The sequence below is a fragment of the Scyliorhinus torazame genome, chromosome 31 (assembly GCF_047496885.1).
Source record: "Scyliorhinus torazame isolate Kashiwa2021f chromosome 31, sScyTor2.1, whole genome shotgun sequence".
NCBI classification, from domain to species: Eukaryota; Metazoa; Chordata; class Chondrichthyes; order Carcharhiniformes; family Scyliorhinidae; genus Scyliorhinus; species Scyliorhinus torazame.
Genome location: NC_092737.1, coordinates 8,216,091 through 8,229,287, shown reverse-complemented (window position 1 = coordinate 8,229,287; position 13,197 = coordinate 8,216,091). Strand labels below are relative to the sequence as shown.

Below are 13,197 nucleotides of genomic sequence, written 5' to 3'. Positions count from 1 at the left end.
GTTCCGGTTAACTACGTAATACTGCCCTGCCTGACCAGCACAAATTAAAGGTTAAGTTATGGTAAGGAATAACACAAATTTAAAAAGGGCAGCACGGTGGTTAGCACTGCTGCCTCACGGTGCCAGGGTTCGATCCCCGGCTTGGGCCACTGCCTGTGCGGAGTCTGCACGTTCCCCCAGTGCCTGCGTGGGCTTCCTCCGGGTGCTCCGGTTTCCTTCCACAGTCCAAAGATGTGCAGGTTAGGTGGAATGGCCATGATACATTGCCCCTTGGGTGTCCAGCAGCTCGGCGGGGTCAATGGAATAGGGTGGGGACCGGGCCTTGGTGGGGTGCTGTTTCAGAGGGGCGATGCAGACTCGATGGGCCAAATTGCCTCCACCTGCACTGCTGCGATTCTGTGATCTCCCTCCACCCCCACCGCCCTGGGGTTACCCGAGATTGGTATAACAGCAGCCTGGAGCCAGCCCGTGGACTGATTCAGAAATTCAGAGTCGGCTGGAGACTGTTGCAAACACACGCACACAAACACACACCATTCCTCCCGTCTCCTCATCGCATTTCAAACCGTGTCTTAGTGCATCCCATTGAGGGGACAGGGGGAAATGCTGTCCACTCTGAATGGAAATAAACCAACAGATTGTGGCAACGGAGGGAAGGATTTGAGGTGAATATAGCGAGAGTGTCAAACTGAAAGAGGAAGCGCCAGGGACAGATGCCTCTTGAGCAGGGTTTTGACGTGTAACAGACAGGCAGGCGAGTCAGGCCAGGCCCCGCAGCACAGGCGAGGGGGCTGCACTCCGGGCAGACTTCCCTCAGGCTTATTCCTCCCGAGCAAGGCAAGGAGGGCTGGGGTCAGCCAGGGATATGGTCACCAGGCTCCGGGGAGGACAGCGCTCCTCCCACTCTTTCTCTGCTACCGATAAACCGCCAGACCCTTCGCTATGCACGAGACTCTTTCCACAGTTGTACTGTGGCAAACGTGGCAGCCAATTAACGCTCAGCAAGATCCCAGAAAGGGGAGGAGCAGATGTTCGGCCTGCTCTTTAACTGGTGTCAGTTAAAGGGTGTGAATGTTGCACCCAGGATACTGGGGTCAAACAGCAAGAATACTAACATCACCTGCACCGCTCCTGCCCCAGCGACGGACTAATGATCGAGGAGGCGAACCCCACTCTACACAGGGGCCAGATCCTGAACATTTTGCAGATCTCACAGCACAAAACTAACACCACCTTCAGATCAACAGATACCACTTCTTCCAAAACACTTACCCCTACCCCAGTGATAGTCAGTGTGTGTGGAGTCCATACCCCAGTGATAGTCAGTGTGTGTGGAGCCCATACCCCAGTGATAGTCAGTGTGTGTGGAGCCCGTACCCCAGTGAGAGTCAGTGTGTGTGGGACCCGTACCCCAGTGAGAGTCAGTGTGTGTGGGACCCTTACCCCAGTGAGAGTCAGTGTGTGTGGGACCCATACCTCAGTGAGAGTCAGTGTGTGTGGAGTCCATACCCCAGTGATAGTCAGTGTGTGTGGAGCCCATACCCCAGTGATAGTCAGTGTGTGTGGAGCCCGTACCCCAGTGAGAGTCAGTGTGTGTGGGACCCGTACCCCAGTGAGAGTCAGTGTGTGTGGAGCCCGTACCCCAGTGAGAGTCAGTGTGTGTGGGACCCATACCCCAGTGAGAGTCAGCGTGTGTGGGACCCGTACCCCAGTGAGAGTCAGTGTGTGTGGGACCGGTACCCCAGTGAGAGTCAGTGTGTGTGGGACCCGTACCCCAGTGAGAGTCAGTGTGTGTGTGGGACCCATACCCCAGTGAGAGTCAGTGTGTGTGGGACCCGTACCCCAGTGAGAGTCAGTGTGTGGGACCGGTACCCCAGTGAGAGTCAGTGAGTGTGGGACCGGTACCCCAGTGAGTCAGTGTGTGTGGGACCCGTACCCCAGTGAGAGTCTGTGTGTGGGACCTGTACCCCTGTGAGAGTCAGTGAGTGTGGGACCGGTACCCCAGTGAGTCAGTGTGTGTGGGACCCGTACCCCAGTGAGAGTCTGTGTGTGGGACCCGTACCCCAGTGAGAGTCAGTGTGTGTGGGACCCGTACCCCAGTGAGAGTCTGTGTGTGGGACCCGTACCCCAGTGAGAGTCTGTGTGTGTGGAACCCGTACCCCAGTGAGAGTCAGTGTGTGTGTGACCCGTACCCCTGTGAGAGTCAGTGTGTGTGGGAACCATACCCCAGTGAGAGTCTGTGTGTGGGACCCGTACCCCAGTGAGAGTCAGTGTGTGTGGAACCCGTACCCCAGTGAGAGTCTGTGTGTGTGGGACCCGTACCCCAGTGAGAGTCGGTGTGTGTGGGACCCATACCCCAGTGAGAGTCAGTGTGTGTGGGACCCGTACCCCAGTGAGAGTCAGTGTGTGTGGAACCCGTACCCCAGTGAGAGTCAGTGTGTGTGGGACCCGTACCCCAGTGAGAGTCAGTGTGTGTGGGACCCGTACCCCAGTGAGAGTCAGTGTGTGTGGAACCCGTACCCCAGTGAGAGTCAGTGTGTGTGGGAACCATACCCCTGTGAGAGTCAGTGTGTGTGGGAACCATACCCCTGTGAGAGTCAGTGTGTGTGGAACCCGTACCCCAGTGAGAGTCTGTGTGTGTGGGACCCGTACCCCAGTGAGAGTCAGTGTGTGTGTGACCCGTACCCCTGTGAGAGTCAGTGTGTGTGGGAACCATACCCCTGTGAGAGTCAGTGTGTGTGGGAACCATACCCCAGTGAGAGTCAGTGTGTGTGTGACCCGTACCCCAGTGAGAGTCAGTGTGTGTGTGACCCGTACCCCTGTGAGAGTCAGTGTGTGTGGGAACCATACCCCTGTGAGAGTCTGTGTGTGTGGCACCCGTACCCCAGAGTCGGTGCCCTGATTGTAACCCAGGGAAATGCCCATTAAGCTGGCTGATTTATTTTAATCACCTCCTCCACAATTCTCGCACCCCATCTTCCCCGTTACCTTGTCAGTGCTGAGGGGATGTCTCCATGGCAACTACGACACTTCCTCCTTCTTCTGCACACCCTGCCCCTGTGAAAGAAGCGAACAGGAGTTAGAGAAAGCTTCCGGCACTTGCAGACAGAGCCACCCAGGTCCCATGTGATTCGAGTGGATTCGAGTGGATTCCACCCCCCCCCCACCCCCCAGCCCCGCTGGAGACAGAGGTCGGGGACAGACTGGGTCTTGTGGTTTGAACACAGTCGACACGGTCTCTTGAGGGCTGAATAAGCTGCTTATCGCTGACAAACTGTTCGACAATTCATTCCTCCTCTGCCTGGTGCTCATTCTGTACCTCCCCCCCCCCCCCAGCCCCCGCCGAGACCAGAGCCAGCCCCACTCACCCAACTCCATCCGCTTTCTCCTCTATCTCAGGATGCGAGTATTCCTGGGACCATTTAGCCGCCTCAGGCTCTGCAACCTGCTGTTCACACTAATCCCCGGCCTCCAGCTTGCCAAGGGACCGTCTCCAAAGTCCTCCCACCAATCAAAAACGTAGAATGGCTCACGGGTTCAAGGTAGGGATTAAGTAATACTGGGTCCCTGAGCAGGCTGGCGCCGGGGGTGGGGAATTCCACCAACATGAGTCACACACGACAGAGATCGTACAGGTTTGCGCTGAATCACGTGAAAGCAAGGCCGAGCACCTCCAACAAGCAAAACACAACAGCAAGGCACACAAGCCCATTCAGCCCCTCTGACCCGCGCTGTTTGTAAGTGCTATCTCCCAACTCCCAGTCCCCCGGCCCGTTCCCCTCGAACTCTGCAAATCCTGAACTTTTCCTGCTCAAGTCTTTCTCCAATTACCCCTTTCGATAGTTCTTGTTCAGTCTGCTGCCCCCTACCCCCTCATTGTCCAGACTTTTGCTCTAGCTTTTTATACATTTTTCAAATAGATTGAGAGTACCCAATTAATTTTTTTCCCCATTAAAGGGCAATTTAGCATGGCCAATCCACCTACCCTGCACATCTTTGGGTCGTTGAGGTGAAACCCACGAAGACACGGGGAGAATGTGCAAACTCCACACGGACTGTGACCCGGGGCCGGGATCGAACCCGGGTGCTCAACGCCGTGAGGCAACAGTGCTAACCACTGCGCCACCGTGCTGTCCAGAGCTTTTCATACATTTTAACAGCAACTACACTTCTTTCAATCATATTTAATTGGCAGAGGTTCCTAAGGGCGCTATAAAAATGCAACTGCAATTCCACACTGACAGGCAGCACAGTGGTTAGCACTGCTGCCTCACGGCACCGAACCCCCTGGTTCAATCCCGGCCCGGGACACTGTCCGTGTGGAGTTTGCACATTCTCCCCGTGTTTGAGTGAGTTTCACCCCCACAACCCAAAGATGTGCAGGGTAGGTGGATTGGCCACGCTAAATTGTCCCTTAATTGGAAAATAAAATAATTGGGTATTCTAAATTTATTACAAAAATAAATTCCAAATGGACTCTCACTGGGGTATGGGTTCCACGCACACTGACTCTCACTGGGTTATGGGTTCCACACACACAGACTCTCACTGGGGTATGGGTCCCACACACACAGACTCTCACTGGGGTACGGGTGCCACACACACAGACTCTCACTGGGGTATGGGTCCCACACACACTGACTCTCACTGGGGTATGGGTCCCACACACACAGACTCTCACTGGGGTACGGGTCCCACACTCACTGACTCTCACTGGGGTACGGGTCCCACACACACTGACTCTCACTGGGGTACGGGTCCCACACACACTGACTCTCACTGGGGTACGGGTCCCACACACACTGACTCTCACTGGGGTACGGGTCCCACACACACTGACTCTCACTGGGGTACGGGTCCCACACACACTGACTCTCACTGGGGTACGGGTCCCACACATACTGACTCTCACTGGGGTACGGGTCCCACACACACTGACTCTCACTGGGGTATGGGTCCCACACACACTGACTCTCACTGGGGTACGGGTCCCACACACACTGACTCTCACTGGGGTATGGGTCCCACACACACTGACTCTCACTGGGGTACGGGTCCCAAACACACTGACTCTCACTGGGGTACGGGTCCCACACACACTGACTCTCACTGGGGTACGGGTCCCACACACACTGACTCTCACTGGGGTACAGTTCCACACACACTGACTCTCACTGGGGTACGGGTCCCACACACACTGACTCTCACTGGGGTACGGGTCCCACACACACTGACTCTCACTGGGGTACGGGTCCCACACACACTGACTCTCACTGGGTTACGGGTCCCACACAGTGACTCTCACTGGGGTACGGGTCCCAGACACACTGACTCTCACTGGGGTACGGGTCCCACACACACTGACTCTCACTGGGGTACGGGTCCCACACACACTGACTCTCACTGGGGTACGGGTCCCACACACACTGACTCTCACTGGGGTACGGGTCCCACACAGTGACTCTCACTGGGGTACGGGTCCCACACACACTGACTCTCACTGGGGTACGGGTCCCACACACACTGACTCTCACTGGGGTACGGGTCCCACACACACTGACTCTCACTGGGGTACGGGTCCCACACACACTGACTCTCACTGGGGTACGGGTCCCACACACACTGACTCTCACTGGGGTACGGGTCCCACACACACTGACTCTCACTGGGGTAAGGGTCCTACACACACTGACTCTCACTGGGGTACGGGTCCCACACACACTGACACTCACTGGGGTACGGGTTCACGACGGCGCAAAATGGCCCCTATCCCGACCGATTCAGGGCCCGATAATGGGCTAGGATCGGGGCTGCGTCATTTACACGCGCCAGGCCTTGGCGCCACGTAAAGGCGGCACCGCATACTTGACGCGGCCGGCGCCGCATAACTGGCGTCACCCGCGCATGCGTGGTTGCCATCCTCTCCGAGTCCGCCCCGCAAGATGTCGGACGGATCTTGCGGGGCTGCGGAAGAAAGGAGGTCCTCCTTCAGAGAGGACGGCCCGACGATCGGTGGGCACCGATCACGGGCCACACCCCATTTCAGCCCCCCCCCACCGGTGCAGGATCCCCCCTCCCCCGCAGGCCGCCCCCCCAGCGTTCCCGCGCTGTTCCCACCGGCAACGACCAGGTGTGGACGGCGCCGGGGGGAACCCGCCGTTTTGGGCTGGCCGCTCGGCCCATCCGGGCCTGAGAATACCAGGGGTGCCGGAGATCATTTTTAAAAATATAATTTTTATTAAAGGTTTTCATAAAACATCAATAACAAAATGAAAAAAGAACCCAACAGGGTAAATTACAAAACACAGTCCAGAAAGACAACCCTCCATACCCCCCTGCACATAAATAATAAATTAACATTAACACCCCGACTTAACACAACAGGTGTATACACCCCCTCAGACCCTCCAGTGTAAATAACATAAACAAAAATAAAGTAAACCCCCCCGCCGAGCTGCTGCTGCCATTGACCAATGTCTATCGTTCTGCCAGAAAGTCTAAGAACGGTTGCCACCGCCTAAAGAACCCTTGTACCGACCCTCTCAAGGCGAATTTCACCCTCTCCAATTTAATGAACCCTGCCATATCGCTGATCCAGGATTCCACGCTTGGGGGCCTCGCATCTTTCCACTGAAGGAGAATCCTTCGCCGGGCTACCAGGGACGCAAAGGCCAGAATTCCAGCCTCTTACGCCTCCTGCACTCCCGGCTCCTCTGCCACCCCAAATATTGCGAGCCCCCAGCCCGGTTTGACCCTGGATCCATCCACCCTCGACACCGTCCTCGCTACGCCCTTCCAAAATTCCTCCAGCGCTGGGCATGCCCAGAACATATGGGTGTGATTTGCGGGGCTCCCTGAGCACCTAACACACCTGTCCTCACCCCCAAAGAACCGGCTCATCCTTGTCGCGGTCATGTGTGCCCTGTGCAGCACCTTAAACTGTATGAGGCTGAGCCTCGCGCACGATGAGGAAGAGTTCACCCTCCCTAGGGCATCTGCCCACATCCCCTCTTCGATCTCCTCTCCCAACCCCTCCTCCCACTTACCTTTCAACTCCACCACCGAGGCCTCCTCCTCCTCCTGCATCACCTGGTAAGTTTCCGAGATCTTCCCCACTTCCACCCACCCCCCCGAGAGCACCCTGTCCTGTACTGTGTGTGGCAGTAGCCGTGGGAATTCCACCACCTGCCGTCGGGCAAACGCCCTTACCTGTAAGTACCTGAAGGTGTTCCCCGGGGGGAGCCCGTACTTCTCCTCCAGCTCACCCAAGCTCGCGAACTTCCCGTCCACAAACAGGTCCCCCAACTTTCGTATCCCTGCCCTGTGCCACCCCGAAAACCCTCCACCTGTTCTTCCTGGGGCGAACCGGTGGTTCCCCCGTATTGGGGTCCACGCCGAGGCCACAACTTCCCCCCATGCCGCCTCCACTGCCCCCAGATTTTGTGGGCAGCCACCACCACCGGGCTTGTGGTATACCTCCTTGGAGGGTGCGGCAGCGGCGCCGTTGCCAGCGCCCCCAGACTCGTACCCACACAAGACGCCGCCTCCAGCCCCTTCCATGCAGCCCCCTCCCCCTCCATCACCCACTTGCGCACCATCGTCGCATTGGCAGCCCAGTAGTACCCACAGAGGTTGGGCAGCGCCAGCCCCCCCCCTATCTCTACTCCGCCCCAGGAACACCCTTCTCACCCTCGGAGTCCCTCACGCCCACACAAACCCCATTATACTCCTGTTAACCCGCCTGTAAAAAGCCTTCGGGATAAACACGGGGAGGCACTGGAACAGGAACAAAAACCTTGGGAGCACCGTCATTTTGATTGACTGCACCCTACCCGCCAGGGACAGCGGCAACGCGTCCCACCTCTTGAACTCCTCCCCCATTTGCTCCACCAGCCTTGTAAAGTTAAGCCTATGCAGGGCCCCCCAGCTCCTGGCCACCTGGACCCCCAAATACCTGAAGCTCCTCTCCGCCTTTTTTTAGTGGGAGCTCGCCAATCCCCCTCTCCTGGTCCCCTGGATGAACTACGAACAGCTCGCTCTTCCCCATGTTGAGCTTGTACCCCGAAAAGTCCCCGAATTCCCCAAGAATCCTCATTACCTCTGGTATTCCTCCCACCGGGTCCGCCACATACAGCAGCAGGTCGTCCGCATAAAGTGACACCCTATGCTCCTCCCCACCCCGCACCAACCCCTTGCCATAGCCAGGGGTTCAATCGCCAGTGCAAAGAGCAGGGTGGACAACGGACACCCCTGTCTCGTCCCTCGGTGCAACCAAATGTACTCGGGCCTCCTCCTTTTTGTGGCCACACTCGCCATCGGGACCTCATACAACAGCCTAACCCACCTGACAAACCCCTCCCCAAACCCGAACCTCTTCAGCACCTCCCACAGGTACCCCCACTCTACCCTATCGAAGGCTTTCTCAGCGTCCATCGCCACCACTATCTCCGCCTCCCCCTCCCTCACCAGCATCATGTTAACGTTCAAAAGCCTCCGCACATTTGCATTCAACTGTCTCCCCTTCACAAACCCCGTGTGGTCTTCATGGATGATCTGCGGCACACAATCCTCAAGGCCAAGACCTTCGCCAGCACCTTGGCATCTACATTTAGCAAGGAAATCGGTCTCTAAGACCCACATTGCAGGGGATCCTTGTCCCGCTTCAGGATCAAGGAGATCAGTGCCCGGGACATCGTCAGGGGTAAAGCCTCATTAAAGGTCCTGACTAACAGCGGGCCCAACAGGTCCATACATTTTTTATAGAATTCGACCGGGAAACCGTCCTGCCACAGTGCCTTCCCCGCCTGCATGCTTCCTATCCCTTTGATCAGCTCCTCCAGCCCAATCGGGGCCTCCAATCCCGCCACCAGTCCCTCTTCCACCTTTGGAAACCTCAATTGGTCCAGGAAGCGGCCCAACCCTCCCTCCTCCCGTGGGGGCTCGGATCGGTAAATTCCTCGTACAAGTCCCTGAAGACCCCATTGATGCCAACCCCACTCCGCACCACGCTCCCTCCCCTGTCCTTAACTCCCCCGATCTCCCTAGCTGCGTCCCGCTTCCGAAGCTAATGCGCCAGCATCCGGCTTGCCTTTTCCCCATACTTATAAATCGCCCCCTGGGCCTTCCTACACTGCATCTCCTCCTTCCTGGTGGTCAGCAGGTCGAATTCGGCCTGGAGGCTATGCCTCTTCCTCAACAATCCTTCCTTGGGCTCCTCCGCATACCTCCTGTCTACCCTCACCATCTCCCCCACCAGCCTCTCCCTCTCCCCCCGCTCCTTGTGGGCCCTAATGGAGATCAGCTCTCCCCTCACCACCGCCTTCAGTGCCTCCCATATCATCCCCATTCAGACCTCCCCGTTGCCGTTGGTCTCCAAGTACCTCTCTATACTTCCTCGGACCCGCTCGCTCACCTCTTCGTCCGCCAACAGCCCCACCTCCAAGCGCCACAGCGGGCGCTGGTCCCTCTCCTCCCCCATCTCCAAGTCCACCCAATGCGGGGCTTGGTCCGAAATGGCTATTGCCGAATAGTCAGTATCCTCTACTCTCGCTATCAGCGCCCTACGCAAAATGAAAAAGTCGATTCGGGAATAAGCCTTATGGGCATGTGAGAAGAATGAAAATTCCCTAGCCCCCGGCCTTGCAAATCTCCAAGGGTCCACCCCTCCCATCTGGTCCATAAACCCCCTCAACACTCTAGCCGCCGCCAGCTTCCTACCCGTCCTAGACCTGGAGCGATCCAGTGCAGGATCCAACACCGTGTTAAAGTCTCCCCCCGTTATCAGGCCCCCCACTTCCAAGTCTGGGATCCGACCCAACATGCGCCGCATAAAACCCGCATCGTCCCAGTTCGGGGCATACACATTGACCAGTACCACCCTCTCTCCCTGCAACTTACTACTTACCATTATGTACCTACCGCCATTATCTGCCACAATGCTCGACGCCTCGAATAAAACCTTCTTTCCCACCAAGATCGCCACCCCTCGATTTTTGGCATCTAGCCCCGAGTGAAACACCTGACCTACCCACCCTTTCCTCAGTCTTACCTGGTCTGCCACCTTCAGGTGTGTCTCCTGGAGCATAACCACATCCGCCTTCAGCCCCTTCAGGTGCGCGAACACGCGGGCCCGCTTAACCGGCCCATTCAGTCCCCTTACATTCCAGGTTATCAGCCGGATCAGGGGGCTACCCGCCCCCCTCCCCCGCCGACTAGCCATGACCCCCTCCTCGGCCAGCTACGCGCCCGCACCCCACACCCGGCCCATCCCCCACAGCGGCATACCCCCGTCTCGACCCCCCCCCCCCACTCGTTCCACCTCCTCCTTGGCCATATCAGCAGCAACTCGATTCCCCCCCACTGGCTAGGACCCGTCCTAGCTGATTTACTTCCCCCATTGCACTTCCTCAAGTCAGCTGACTCCTGCTGACCCCGGCCACTCCCGCCTCTCCTTCGACTCCTCCCATTGTGTGGCACACCCTCCTCTCCCGTCCCCATCCATAGGCTCTCCCCCTCCCCCTTCCGTTCTAAGCACGGGAAACAACCCTCGCTTCCCCGCCCCGGCCCCTCCAGTCTTCAGCGCGGGAAAAAGCCTGTGCTTTCCACCTACCAGGCCCCGCCACCTCTGACGCAGCTCCTTTTACAGGCCCAGTCCCCTTCACCCCCGACTCGGGCCTCCCCCTCCCCCGCGGGGCCCCGTCTCACCGCCATCCACCCCCCCTGTTCCGTTTACCTACCCCCCTCCAAGAGCCCCCCCAACCAACCCAACCAATACAGTGCCCAACCCGCCCCAGGCATCCTCATCGACCCGAAAGAGAAAAACACAGAGAAAAACAAACCTGGAGCAATACAAAGGCCCCCCCGCTCGATACAAAAATAAACATATCAACCGCAGTCCCCAATCGCCCGTCCCGACTCTCAATCTGTGTCCAACTTCTCGGCCTGAACAAAGGCCCACGTCTCCTCCTGGGACTCAAAATAATGGTGCCGGTCCTTGTAGGTGACCCACAGTCGCGCCGGCTGCAACATGCCAAACTTCACCCCCTTCCTGTGCAGCACCGCCTTCGCTCGATTGTACCCGGCCCTCCTCTTCGCCACCTCCGTGCTCCAGTGCTGATATATTCGAACCTCCGCGTTCTCCCACCTGCTGCTCCTCTCTTTCTTGGCCCACCTGAGCACACACTCCCGATCGACGAACCGATGAAACCGCACCAGCACCGCCCGCGGCGGCTCGTTAGCCTTGGGCCTCCTCGCCAACACTCTGTGGGCCCCTTCCAGCTCCAGGGGCCCCTGGAAGGACCCCGCTCCCATCACCGAGTTCAACATGGTGACCACAGAGGCCCCCACGTCCGGCCCCTCCAGCCTCTCCGGGAGGCCCAGAATCCGCAGATTCTTCCGCCTCGACCGATTCTCCATCTCCTCGAACCGCTCCTGCCATTTCTTGTGGAGAGCCTCGTGCGCCTCCACCTTTACCGCCAGGCCTAAGATCTCGTCCTCATTGTCAGAGATCTTTTGTCGAGCCTCTCGGATCGCCACCCCCCTGGGCCGTCTGTGTCTCCAGCTTATCAATAGAATCCTTCATCGGCTCTAGCAGGTCCGTTTTAATCTCTGAAGCAGCGCTGGAAACCCTCCTGTTGCTCCTCCGCCCACTGCCTCCACGCTGCCTGGTCTCCGCCCGCCGCCATTTTGTCCTTAACCCTCACACCTTCTTCGGGTCCACCACCACCTTTTTTGTCGCCCCGCTCCTAGTTAAAGCCACATACTGACGGAGAGCTGTTATAGACTCCTTCCCACACCGGGAAACGTCGAAAAAATGTCGTTGGGGGCCTTGAAAAGAGCCCAAAAGTCCGTTTTTGCGGGATCCGCCGAATGTGTGACTTAGCTCCGCATAGCCGCAACCGGACGTCACACACTGACTCTCAGTGGGGTACGGGTCCCACACACACTGACACTCACTGGGGTACGGGTCCCACACTCACTGACACTCACTGGGGTACGGGTCCCACACTCACTGACTCTCACTGGGGTACGGGTCCCACACACACTGACTCTCACTGGGGTACGGGTCCCACACACACTGACTCTCACTGGGGTACGGGTCCCACAGACACTGACTCTCACTGGGGTACGGGTCCCACACACACTGACTCTCACTGGGGTACGGGTTCCACACACACTGACTCTCACTGGGGTACAGGTCCACACACACTAACTTTCACTGGGGTATGGGTCCCACACACACGGACTCTCACTGGGGTACGGGTCCCACAGACTGACTCTCACTGGGGTACGGGTCCCACACACACTGACTCTCACTGGGGTACTGGTCCCACACACACTGACTCTCACTGGGGTACGGGTCCCACACACACTGACACTCACTGGGGTAGGGGTCCCACACACACTGATACTCACTGGGGTAGGGGTCCCACACACACTGACTCTCACTGGGGTACGGGTCTCACACACTGATACTCACTGGGGTAGGGGTCCCACACATACTGACTCTCACTGGGGGTCGGGTCCCACACACACGGACTCTCACTGGGGTACGGGTCCCACAGACTGACTCTCACTGGGGTACGGGTCCCACACACACTGACTCTCACTGGGGTACTGGTCCCACACACACTGACTCTCACTGGGGTATGGGTCCCACACACACGGACTCTCACTGGGGTACGGGTTCCACAGACTGACTCTCACTGGGGTACTGGTCCCACACACACTGACTCTCACTGGGGTACGGGTCCCACACACACTGACTCTCACTGGGTACAGGTTCCACACACACTGACTCTCACTGGGGTACGTGTCACACACACACTGACTCTCACTGGGGTATGGGTCCCTCACACACTGACTCTCACTGGGGTACGGATCCCACACACTGACTCTCACTGGGTACGTGTCACACACACACTGACTCTCACTGGGGTATGGGTCCCACACACTGACTCTCACTGGGGTACGGGACCCCATACACTGACCCTCGCTGGGGTACGGGTCCCACACACACCGACTCTCACTGGGGTACGGGTCCCACACACACGGACTCTCACTGGGGTACGGGTCCCACACACACGGACTCTCACTGGGGTACAGGTTCCACACACACTGACTCTCACTGGGGTACGTGTCACACACACACTGACTCTCACTGGGGTACGGGACCCCACACACTGACTCTCACTGGGG

The 13,197-nt window shown here is 57.8% G+C and overlaps 1 protein-coding gene across 2 annotated transcripts in view; it reads right to left on the bottom strand.

Annotated features, from left to right (window-relative positions):
- Window positions 1–3,518, bottom strand: part of LOC140404651 (monocarboxylate transporter 13-like) — a 38,783-nt gene extending 35,265 nt beyond the window's left edge. For both annotated transcript variants that reach the window (XM_072493266.1, XM_072493267.1), the window contains exons 1-2: window positions 3,369–3,518; window positions 2,989–3,057 (exon numbers count right to left, since the gene is read on the bottom strand). The gene's annotated coding sequence lies outside the window, so the exon portion shown is untranslated. The remainder of the gene's footprint in view (window positions 1–2,988; window positions 3,058–3,368) is intronic.
- Window positions 3,519–13,197: the final 9,679 nt, after the last annotated feature.